The following is a 12160-nucleotide window of genomic DNA, read 5'->3' on the forward strand; positions in this document are numbered from 1 at the left end:
AAGGCCAGGCTCTGGGCTGGGCTCATGGTCTGGTTGGTGAGACATGATGCCCAGCCAATTAGGATCTGGCTCCCAAATCCAGGAACTGGATTTGGAAGACGCTGGCAGGCTATGAAGATGTCTGGGAGCTGCCATTAGGAAGGGCTTTGGTGGTCATCACTCCAATCTCCCTCTTTTCCAGGGGGCTTTTGCACAAGTCCCCATGGCCTGGTAGTGACAGGTGGAGAAACCTGGGATCTCTGGCCAGCTCTGCTGTCTGCCAGCAGTTTAACAAACCACTTCGGGGTGAATGTTGGCGTCTTCCAGGAACTTCTCCCCAGGCTCTCTCCTGGAGCCCAGGACAGATACCTACACCCACCCCTGGCCCTTCTTTCTTTGGTCTCCAGGAATTGGCTCTGCCGAACCAGCCATTTCTCAGGACTCATGGACAGGAGTAGCCCCAGCAGGGTGGGGCTGCAGGGAGTGCCTGGGAGCTGGGGGAGGAGGAGGAGGTCTGCCTCCCAGGACTGCTTCCATGATGACAGCAACAATGACAGCCACGGCCATTTTTGATATTCACTAAGAACCACTTTCCGTAGACTGTCTCCTCTAATCCTCCTGACAGCTGTCTGAGCAGGGTGCTATGACCCCACCTAGCTACTGAGGAGAGCTCAGAGAGGATGAGTGCCCTGGCCAAGGTCACACAGCTAGAAAGAGGTAGAGTGTGGCTGTGTTCCTGATCTGCTGGCCCCAGCTCTTTCCCCCGCCCAGGCTGCCTCTCTAACTGGTCTGCCTGCAGCATCTCTGCTACCCGCAAGAATGAGTCTTACCCCTCCCTGTGGATACTAATCGCCCTTCCCAGTCTGGTTCTGACCCTTTCGGCCTCTTCACCTGCCTTCCTCTTCTGTCACTCCCACACTTAATGACAAACCATTCCCCAGCAAGCCCTGGGGTTTCAGCAAAGGAGTCATCAGCACCACCGTAATAGTCCAATGAGCAGCCACGTGGTCCACCTGAAATGTTGCCTTTAGCTGGCATTTCATCCCAGACAGCCACAGGCGCTAATTTAAGTAATGTTGATGCCACTGCATCTCAGGCACCACCAGACTCCCATTTTTCACTGGTAATGAGATCCTCACCGCACGCCAGACAGTCGACGTCCAAATCCCATCCTTGATGGTTTGTTTTCTGGGACCACTCCTAGTGGCAAGTGCTGTAGCCATCAGGGTTCACTTAGGGAAAGCCTGAGAAAAATAAAGACTCTGAACTTGGGAGATTTTGATTCGGGGAACTCCCTTCAACTGTCTTAAAAGAGCTGAAAGAGGAAAGAAGGTGTGACAACCCCGAGATCAGTGACTTGGGAGGCGCTGCCGCTCCTAGGGCTGGAGGCACAAGCAGCAGGAGGTGGTGCCACGGGCTCAGGACTGCACGTCCGGCTGACTCTGGTCAGGCTTGTGCCATGCCGCTGCTGCTGGTGTAATCCATCACTGGGGACACTACTGCCAGAGCCATCCACCTCCTGGGCAGCTGCGGCTGGCCCCTGTAGCTGCTGCCAGAGCCACCGAAGAAGCAGGAACTTCTTTCCTTTGCACATGCCAAGAAAAAAGAGAGAAGGAAGAGCCAATGGCACCTCCTCTGCTGCTGCCTTCCTCTGGAAGCACCCATTGGCCAAAGCGAACGGCAAACCAAGGGCCAGGGCACCTGGGGAAAAGGCTGCAAGAAATGGCAAGTAGAATAATGAGGTGCACAGTGACTCGGGGTTTGGACTTTTGCGACGAAAGACGAAAAGACATGTGTTTGAAACTCAGCTCTGTGACTTACTAGTTGTGTGACCTTCAGCAAGCACTTAACCTCTCTGAGTCACAGTTTCTCCACAAGTAAACTGGGAGGTAATAGCATCCACTTCACAGGGTTCATACGAGGATGAGATGAGATCAGCTCTGCAGAAGTGCCTACCACAGAGCTTGGCATATCATATGCCCATATTTTACTCCATGCCCTTGAACAAGTGCCTGGGCTCTGTTTTCTCATCTGTTAAATGAACGAGGTTGGACTACAGGCTCCCTAAGGTTTTTCCAGATTTGATGGCTATGAATCATCCTTAGATGAAATGGACAAGGTAGGACTGCCAGGAGAGCCAGAAGGAGGGTCTGGCTGCCTGGAAGTAGCCCGGGGGAAGAACCGAGAGGCAGGAAGCAGTGGTCTGACTGTGTCTGAGTGTTCTGAGCCGGGCATTTTGCTGGAGAGTATGTCCAAATGACAAACAGATCATACTTCAGTGCCCTCGATGCTTGTTCTAACTCTTGTCTAATGCTGCCCCGGGCAAGGGCACCTGTGCTGTCCATTCCCCTTGAGATGCTCACTGCCCAGACAACAGAAACTTGCCTGGGGAAGCATGTTCCACACACTATGCAATGGGGAGAAAAGCGGCCTCCTCTAAAATCCCTCGTGTAGATTCCGTCTGTAAACTCTCACGCCTTCCAGCGGCCTGGGCTCCTGAGCGATGAGAGTCTGAGTCATGACTTGAGGCTCAGGTTTAGGGGCCAGTTGAGTGGTTAGGAGACTCATGCCAAGGAGTAAGGGTTTTTTTTAGTCAGGCAGAGATGGGTTTGAGGTTCTTCCGACTATCATCATTTATGAACTTCTCTGAGACTCAGCTTTCTTATTTCTTACATTGGAGGCTGGCTGTTGTAACCACAGCAATTTTGGAGACTGAGGTGGGAGCACCCCTTGAGGCCAGGAGTTTGAGACTAGCCTGGGCAACATAGTGAGACTGTCTCTACAAAAGACACAAAAATCAGCCGGCCGTGGTGGCTCACGCTTGTAATCTCAGCTACTGGGGAGGCTGAGGAGGGAGGATTGCTTGAGCCCAGGAGTTGGAGGTTGCGGTGAGCCATGATCTCACCATTGCACTCCAGCCTGGGCAACACAGCAAGACTCAGTTTCAATAAATTAATAACTAGAAATAACTAGAAATAATGATATCTACAGTGTCTGTCCTCTCAGTATCTTCTTCATCCCTTTCATGCCTGGACACCCCACTCCCTCCATGCCATTCTGTCTTTAGGGAAGCACTCACCACCTGCTCTTCAGACCACACAGTTCTGGCAGGATCACCTGTCACAGCCCTGCCTTATCTCCTGAGATGGGAGTAAAGGGCCCAGGTTGGACCAGTCACAGTGTCTGTGCCCCACATCTGTGATGGGTCTAAATGGTCAGCCTGTGACTAACCTGATTCCTTTCTGCGATTACAGAGAGGAATATTGGGAAAGAATAACCTTGTCTGCCTTCTAGAGTCACTAAGTGAGATGATGTGAATTTGAAGTTGCCAATTGTTGTGACTCTCACTTCTCTCCCTGCCTCCTCTTGAAGAAGTCCAGCAAAAGAGGGAGAGAAAGTGCCTCCCACCAGAAGTCCAACAAGCAGAGGTGGTAGGAGGTGGGGAGGAGAGAAAGAGCAAACCAATGACCGAATTGGAGTTCCTGAATCCAGCTCTGTTTGGAACTATTTGTCTCTATCTTTTCCACTTCTATAAGCCATTACCTTTCCTATTTGGCGAAGCCAATTTGAGTTGGATCTTTGCATTTTCAACCAAGTACGTTCTAACTAATACATGTACTTCTTTATTATGTGATCAAGATTAAGTGAGATAATTTAAGTAAAGGGCTTAAAATAGCTCATAGTCCTTGTCCAGTAAACATTAGCTTCTAGTATGGTTGCTGTTATAGTTACTTGTCCATTCTATCCATCTCTGGCTTGTGAGTTTCTGTGACACATGACTTTGCACCTGCTGTTGCCTCTGCCCAAAACACTCTTAGCTCTTCACACAACTTCTCATCATTCAGGCCTTAGCACATCTGTTCCCTTTCTTGAGGGGCTCTTCCTGACCAACTACCTTTGACCTCCTCATCAATCACTCCCTGGGGCACTACCCAATATATTTCCCTCATCACAGGTTTCATACTCACTCATTGGTGGTTTGTTCATTGTCCAAACCAGACTGTGAGCTCCAAGAGGGCAGGAGACATGTAGATGCTGTCACCTGCATGCCCCCTGTGCTAAACACAATGGCTGACATCTGCTAGGCACTTGTATCAGTCAGTTATTGCTGTGTAACAGACCACCCCAAAACCCACTGTTTAAAACAATGACAACGTACTCTCACTCATGCAGCATAGCTTAACTGTGGTCAGTGGCTGTAGGGGCCACTTGGGCTTGGTTGGATGAATCTTCAAGGTGTAGGTTTGCCTGAGCTTGTCTCTTTGCTATGTGCTGGGCTCAAGCCTCCATGTATGTTGCTGAGCCAGTGCTCCTGTAAACTGCACAGCAGCACTAGCAAATCTAAGCCTGAATGACCTTAGCTACTCGAACTGCCTCTCGACCCTGAGCCAGGCTGCCTTCCCCATCCAGACTCTAGCCAGGCTCTAGGCCTGCCAGGCCCCACCATTAACAGCCTCTCCATGCCCAGGGCTGGAATGAAACACTGCCTGATCATTCCAGTCTGCTCAAATCTCACGGGGAGGGTGGCCTGAGTCAGCAGGAGCCCAGGAGCTGAGAACTCGTTTTAAGAGAAAGGAAATTCATCTAAGCTCACCTCCTACTCTCTCCCTGGGGTGAGAAAAGGGAGCCTGTCCAGAAATGTCATTTTCTGCTAATTTCAAAGTGTACAGTGCACTTCTCTGGGCTGTTTATTCTCATAATGCATTCTGTCTGAAGAGAGCTGGGAGCAGTCCCTTCCCTGAGACCCCAGTCCATGCCCAGTCCTGGGCAGTCAGAGAAACCCCTGCTGCTCCAGCCTCTCCCTTGCAGTCTTTGCTGGCCTCCATCCTTCCCAGCACTCCCTGTCTGTGGTGCTGTCTCCTCTGCCTCTCCTCCCATCTCAGTCCTCAGCTTCCTCCAGCTCCTCTAATCTTGGCCTCTCTCTTTGCCTCCTCCTCTTTCAGATCTATCTTGAGAACGATCTGATTGCTGTGCAAAGATAAGAATTTTTCTGAGAACTTGACCAAAACGAAGCACTGAAGAACCCCTGCCTTGATTCAACCAACCCCTCCTAGGGTGCTTTGTGAAGTGATGGCTTGGAAGCAGCTTGCGGTATCTGGGATCTATGCCTCCCTCATTTTACAGATTAAATCCACTAACATCTGAGCTTCTCTAATCAGCTTCCAAAAAGTTTTTCCACCCACTAGTACCCAGTACTTCATGGGATCCTTTGAGAAGCCTGTGAGTTTGGCTGGGAGAATTTTACTGTCATCCTAATCGGTGGAGGCCCAGAGAGGTGAATTAACTAACCCAGAATCAAGGAGAAAGTGAGAGGGAGAATTGCAACAAGAGCCCCTTAACTATGGCCCACACTTCCCATGATCTAATGGATGGAGAGAAGGTGGGAAGCTAGCCGGGTCCTGTCCCATCAACCGACATTCTCCTCGTGCAACCCCTGAGTTTGGAGCAGCTATGGAGATAACCATATGTGTTGAGGACTGGTCCCTGTGTGTTGAGTAGTTTTCAGCGCACAGTAGGGCTGGAGAAAACACTACTAAATGAATCAGTGCCTGATGAATCTACAAATGGTGGTGGGGGGGTGGTGCTGGGCTAGCAGAAGCTCAAGAGCTCAGAAAGCTTTGTCACGAAAAATAAAATTCACTGAAACTCTCCTCCCACCATCGCCCTCTCTCTGGAGTGGAAAGAGGAACCTGCCCAGAAATGTCATTTTCTACTCATCTGTAAACTGAGCACCCTCAGCTGGTACCATATCATCCATCCCTCCCATGTCTTTCCTATGGTCCCCCTCACCCTCAGGGATGATTCCTGGCCACTACCCTTCTCAAGCCTCACCCCAGCCTCCTGGGCTCTCCCTTGCTGCCAGTATCTGCCTCCTGCAACGAGGCCAAGAGGAACACACTCCCTTTCCCCTCATCTGCTTCTTCCCCCATCCCAGGGTCAGGGGTGCCCGTCCTGTAGAAATTCGTCCCTCCAGCCAGTTTCTGTAGCCTCTCCCCTTCCTCCTCTGCAGGGTCAGCTCTCTCCAGCATCCTACCTCTGTCCCTCTCTGACCCTTTCCTTTTGTTCCTCCGCCTCAGTTGCCCGAGGCTTCTCTCATCTAAGCTGCCCAAATCTCTCCCTTCCTCAGCCTTAAAACAAACCTCCGGAGCTCTCCTGGCCCTCAAGCTCTTTCTCTCCTTCCTATCATTGGCAATATCCTGCCTCCCATCCCCAGGCGACTCCAGCTGCCTGGATGTGCCACTCCCACGCCTGCTTCCGCTGAAAACCCTTACTCATCCTTAGGTCCACTGAAAGGTCACCTGTTGGAAGAACCACTGCAGCAGATGCCGGTGCTACCCCACCAGTGCCCCTTTGACCATCCTCCATTGTTCTGCAGCAGTGGGATGTTCCTGGTACACTGACATCCGTTTTCTTCAAACTCCCTTCTCTCTTCTCCTTTGCCTGTGGGCTTGCTCTGGCACCACAAAATCCAAGTGCAGGGCACTAAATGCATCCCGGGGACAACTCTTGAACTGTGGGGGATGAGATTCAGTGGACAAAGGCCCCAGCCTCCCCCCTCACCGGGAGTTTAGTCCTGAGGTGTGCTCCAGGGCGTTCCTTAGGGGTCCCCAGTGGGAGGAGCCCAGCTATCCACACAGCTAGCTACTTATGAAGACACCCTCTGTTGGCTTTTCTCCTTTCCGTGCACTCCTTTACTTGTGCTTCCTGCAGTCACAAAATCCCTCCCCAAACCTGCAAACCCAAGTCCTTGTCTCAGGTCTGTCTTGGGGCACTCACTCTAAGATAGATGCCTTTCTCATCTACCGCTGCCCAATGGAGTTAAGGGTTCCAATATCTATTCGAGCACATCTCATGACAGTTTCCCTCCTGAGCAAGACTGGTCTCCTCAAGACTAAGGGAGAGTTCCTATTTCTCTGTGTCTCCATCATCCAGCAAGTACACATAGTGCATAAATGTTTCTTGAGTGAGTGAGAAAGTGAATGCGTAAATCAATGAATGAATAACAAGTTATGTCTCTGGGGTACCTAAGCCCAGGTGAACAAGTCCTGCAAAACAATTATGGATTTATGCCAATGTGTCTGGCCCTTTCAAAGCCAGCCTTCTCCTCCCACATCAAAACGTCTGTAAACTGTACACTCCATTCAACCCCAGGGGCCCTTCTCTTCAGCTTCTCATTCTATTACCATAATGCAATCATCTGCATACTGCCAGGACAGCCTCCTGTTAGAAAAACTTTTCAGGCTCAGCAGGAGGTCTTGACTCTAGTTAAATAAAGGTTAAAGAACAGAGGGAATTTCTATGATAATATGACATAAGTCGATGCGGTCTCCCAGAGAATGCCACTCCAGAGAAATAGATTTTTCCCAGCTGGACTCCAGGGCTTATTCAGAAGTGCTCAGACAACTGCCTGTTTAGAGCTGATGAGAGCAGCCTGGGGAAATAGTCATTGAGACACGTGAATTTATTGAACCCATATATATACATTGGGGTTTCCAGCAAAAGAAATCAAATCATCTTAGAGGAATTAAAGTGGCTGCTGCCTGGCTGACATCACCTGAGTTGCACAGACCATAAAGGGCTTGGATCTCCTTGGGGAGATGAGACACTCTAAGCACATGTGGCATACCCTGGGGACTCTAACTCAATACCTGGTCCAGCAAAAATCTTTCATCATATGAGAAAACTGAGGTTACATACACTGAGTCAATGGCAGTCCTGGGACTCTAAGCCTGAATCCAGACAGCCTCTGTTCCACCCATGGCTTCTCTAAAGAGCAAGCAGGGTGAGAATCATGCTGCAAAGACAAACAAACAAAACCTTGGACCTATTCACAGGCAATGTTGTTCATGGGGAACTAGAAATGCAGAGCTCTGAGATCTAACACTGGCCACCTTGCCAAGTTGCTTCCCTTCTCTTGGTCTCCTTCCTCATCTGTACAAGAAGAAGGTTCATAATCTCTAAGGTTTCTTCTACCTCCAAAAAAAGTTATTCTGGGCCTCAGTTTCCCATCTTTCAGGTGGGCATAATATTCAACTTCCCCAAATGTTGTGGTGATCATATGAGGTCCAGAAGCTCCTTGGCAGAGATATGTGAAATCAACCTTGGAACAGTATTATCATGGCTCACCATGTACAGCAAGATGATTCTTGGAGCACAGCCAGGGTCGTGTCTGAATGGCTGGAAAGAGCCAAGGGGGAAACTGATGTTAGTTCTCAGATGAGCAGTTCTAGAATCAGGGGAGAGGTTTCAGGCAGCGCTATAGTGATTGGAATTCCTGGAATGCTCCTTATAGAATGAGGGGAGGCATCTTCAAGGCAAAGTTTCCTTCACTGTCATGGCAATTTAGTTGGAATCACAGATCTCAGGTTGCCTGTCCAAGGGAGAGTTGGAAGCTCTGAGCTCTGGGCAGAGAACTGGTGGGAATTAGGGGAATAAGGAAGAAAAATAGAGGAATATAAAGCAAGAGGAGCAGAAAGAGGATAGGACCCTCTTCATAGTACAAAATGCCAAAAGTATGTTTTCTAGGGTCAGAAACACCAGAAATAAAATACCCCCATCATTCTTGAGTTAAATGAGTGAGGAAAACTCACTCAAGCTTTCTAGACTTCAATTTTCATATCTGTAAAATTGAGAATGTGAATGATACCTCTCTCATAGGAATAATGCTGGCAAAGTACTTAGCATTATGTCTGGCCCAGGAAATTTCTAGCAGTGGTAGCAACAGCAGCAGGAATAGTTGCTTCAAATCCACAAAGCAATGTGTTTTTTAGGAGAGGAGGAAGAATCCGTATCACTGAGTGGGGACAGGAGGAGAAAAGGCCATGTTTTGGGGGAGAGGCGGATGGATTGGCTCAAATGAATAAAACCTGAAGAGGCACGGATATCCAGACCTTACAAGTGAAGGAATGCAGCTAACAGCTTTTTTATCATGTTAATGAGAGCAAAGATTATTCATGTCAGTCTAACAGCAATTATATTAGTGGGAGAACAGTTAGGAATCCATGTTCTAATGGTGGTTGTAATGAGTATTGTAATAAGAAGTTCAAGGCAAATTTTATCTAGTAGATCAATCAAGAAGAAATTTAAATTGAGAATTATGAGTGAGTCACTGTCTTGTATGCAAAACAATGAGCGCAAATGTTAGAGCAACAGAAGAGGGAAACTCCCATGACTCAGCCTGACTGCGAATGACTTCCCAATGAGGTAAGCATTCAATCTCACATAATGCTTCGAAGATGAATGACATTTCTAAAACTCCACAGAGAGTGAGTAGTGGAGCCTGGGCCCAAATTAGGTTCTGTCTGATACCAAAGCCCCACACACTTTTCAAAGTTGACTAACTTTGAGCCTTTGTCTGTAACTGTCCCTGGCCTCCATTGCCCAGCAAGACTGGGTACCAGAATGGCTCAGAACAAAGGAGCGTGAGCAATCATGACAGGGAAGGTTTCCTTCAATGATGATGGGCTATGCAGAACAAATAACTAGGAGCTACAGTTTGCCAAGTGTACCAGCATTATCTTTAAGATGGAGGGGAAAACCCACACACACTGTAATATGGAGGTTGTAAAATCTTTGTATTAAGGAGATTTTTCCTGGAAAGGTCCTTAGAGATCATCTGGTGCAGGCTCTCATTTTAAATATGAAGAAAGTGAGGCCCAGATGATGAATGAGGGTGACTTGTCCAAGATCATGGCATGAGTAAGTGATAGGAATCAAGGACCAGACCCAGATTTTTCTGATCCATCCCTTACATTTTTCCCACCATGGCCATGATGACAGTCTCGGGATATTTGTAAATATGTGGCTGTCTAGATAACATGCTATACAGAAGGAATTAACTGGAGCAGGTGACCTGTCATAACCTGTCATGACCTGGGTTCCCCACGTGTCTTGACACCAGTAACCAGAAGACACCAGGTTCTTTCCTGGGCTTAAACAACGCAGACATCTCCCAACCCTTCTTCCCTGGGGAGGCCTCTGTCCGTGGTACTGAAACAGGATTCTTGCAGATGCATTCTTGTCATAGTTCTGTATTCTGTTCCCACCCTTTGAGAGATGAATGAAGACTAGATGGACCGAATACTACTGCGGACTGGGGAGTACGTTTTAAAAATCAACTTTATTACATGTTAATTTACAGGCAGCAAAAAGTGACACATTTCTAATATGCAGGTCAAGTACTTTTGACAAATTTATACTCGTGTAGATACATTATTCCAATCAAGATATGGAAAGTTCCTTCATGCCTCTTAGCCATCAACTTTCCCTGCCGTTCTCTGTTCAGTATTGTAAGACATTATGATACAGAACAGGCACAGTGGATGGTAAAACCATGGGAAGGAAACATGAGTGCCAGAGAAGTCTTCCTAGGGAGAATGAGCTTTAAGTTGAGACCAAATTGAATAGATGTTAGTCAGGCAAACAAGTGGTATAGAAGAGAGTCTAGGTCTGTATTTTGGGTTGATACCACTTATGCATCTAACTATTTTTAGCCTTGCTGCTTTGGAGAATAAGAATACCTCTTTACCCCTCTGGAATCACATCTCACTCAGATGCTGTATTTTCGTCATCCAAGCTCACAACTATGTCTGGGAAGTATCAGCCAACATTTCTTCCCAAGGACCATGATTTTATTAAGTGGCTACTCCAAATTAGAAGGGGGCAAAAGCAGCCCCATCCACCCTCCACCCTGGGACACTGGGCATTGGGTTGGTCTGCTGAGAAGTGGAGAAAACCACATCTGCTGCCATAGACATGAAAAGTCTTTTAGAAGAGCAGACCGAAAGTGGTTCCTGAGAAATTTAGAAGAAAGGTTGTAGATATATAATAATAAAATGTATGCATACACAAGAACATGCACATAGAAGCGCATTGACATGGCTACCCATATGCAGGTATGCATTAGCACGTACACACACGTGTGTACAGCCTTTGTCTCACATCAAGTGAATAAAGAGACAAAACATTTCATGACACAATCCAGCTCTCTAAACTCCATAAACTCAGCTCCAAGTACAAGTAAACCACAGTCATGATTGTGAGTCAGGGCCGCCACTTGTATTTTGGGTACCTCAGGTTCCTCAGCTATAAAATAGGATCTGGAGTGGGTGAGGATAGGGATTGAATTGGATTGATTCCTTAAAGGCCTTTACAATTATCACTGTAGAGGTTGGGACTTCCTCACTAGTAAAAAGTGAGTAACAATAGAATCTTTCTTGACAAGTTGCTGGAGGATTACATGTGAAATGTTTAGTGTCAGGCATGACAACTAAAATGTCTTCAGCATGGGAGAGTTTATTATCACCAGCTAGGAAGTAGTTCTAGCCTTCAATAGATGTGGTGATAGGGAGGAGACCAAACTCCTGGTGCCAGTTCTGCTCTGATATGCTGTGTAGTTTAGAGAAAGTCCCTTCCCCTCTCTGAACCTCAGTTTTCTCATCTATAAGATGAAAGTGAGTGGATAGAGTGATGGAAGGCCTATCCAATATCACTTTTTTAACTCAAAGCTCAGCTTGTACTCTTAAACCTGTACATCTTCTTGCCTTGTGCAAATCTCACCTCCTTTTCTCTCTTTCCTCCCCATTTGCTTTATCTCAAACTAATAGGGTTATTCAGGGCTTCTGTCATCTGTGCTGGGAACAGGTCCTTATCCCTGATGAGCTCTGGCTACTGCCTTGCCAGAGGCATCAGTGAAGGCTCCCAGGGCAACCAATTAAATGGTTGTTGTCATGGAAACCTTTGCAACTCTCCAGATATTTTTTCCTGGCAAAAACTTTGTTGAGGAATAATAGTTATATAAGCAACTGTGCATATTTAAGTGTAAAACTTAATAATAAAATAAGCACCTTAGACAAGTTAGTGAGTGTGTCTATCATCCACAACAATGATAGATGTATTCCTTTTTAATCACCCCCTCTCACCTACTCCCTTCTCCCTCACCATCATCCCAGGTTAACCACTGATCTACTTTCTGTCACAAGAGATTAGTTTGCATTTTCTAGAATTGGAATCATATAGTATGGCACTCTTTATCGGTCTTCATTCATTCGCATAATACTTTTGAAATGTATCCGTATTGTTGAACATATCAATCCTTGATTATTTTTTATTGCTGAATAGTAGTTCATTGTATGAATATATCACAATTTGTTTGCCCATTTACTTGTTGAGTTGATGGATG

The 12160-nt window shown here is 47.2% G+C and overlaps 1 long non-coding RNA gene across 1 annotated transcript; it reads right to left on the reverse strand.

Annotated features, from left to right (window-relative positions):
- Positions 1-1255: 1255 nt before the first annotated feature.
- LOC108583626 lies at positions 1256-8093 on the reverse strand. The gene is made up of 2 exons (XR_001898428.3): positions 7872-8093; positions 1256-1563 (listed from the first exon to the last, which is right to left on the reverse strand). It is a non-coding gene; the product is annotated as an uncharacterized LOC108583626 (long non-coding RNA).
- Between the last annotated feature and the right edge of the window lie 4067 nt (positions 8094-12160).

The sequence above is a fragment of the Papio anubis genome, chromosome 1 (assembly GCF_008728515.1).
Source record: "Papio anubis isolate 15944 chromosome 1, Panubis1.0, whole genome shotgun sequence".
In the NCBI taxonomy this organism is placed as follows: Eukaryota; Metazoa; Chordata; class Mammalia; order Primates; family Cercopithecidae; genus Papio; species Papio anubis.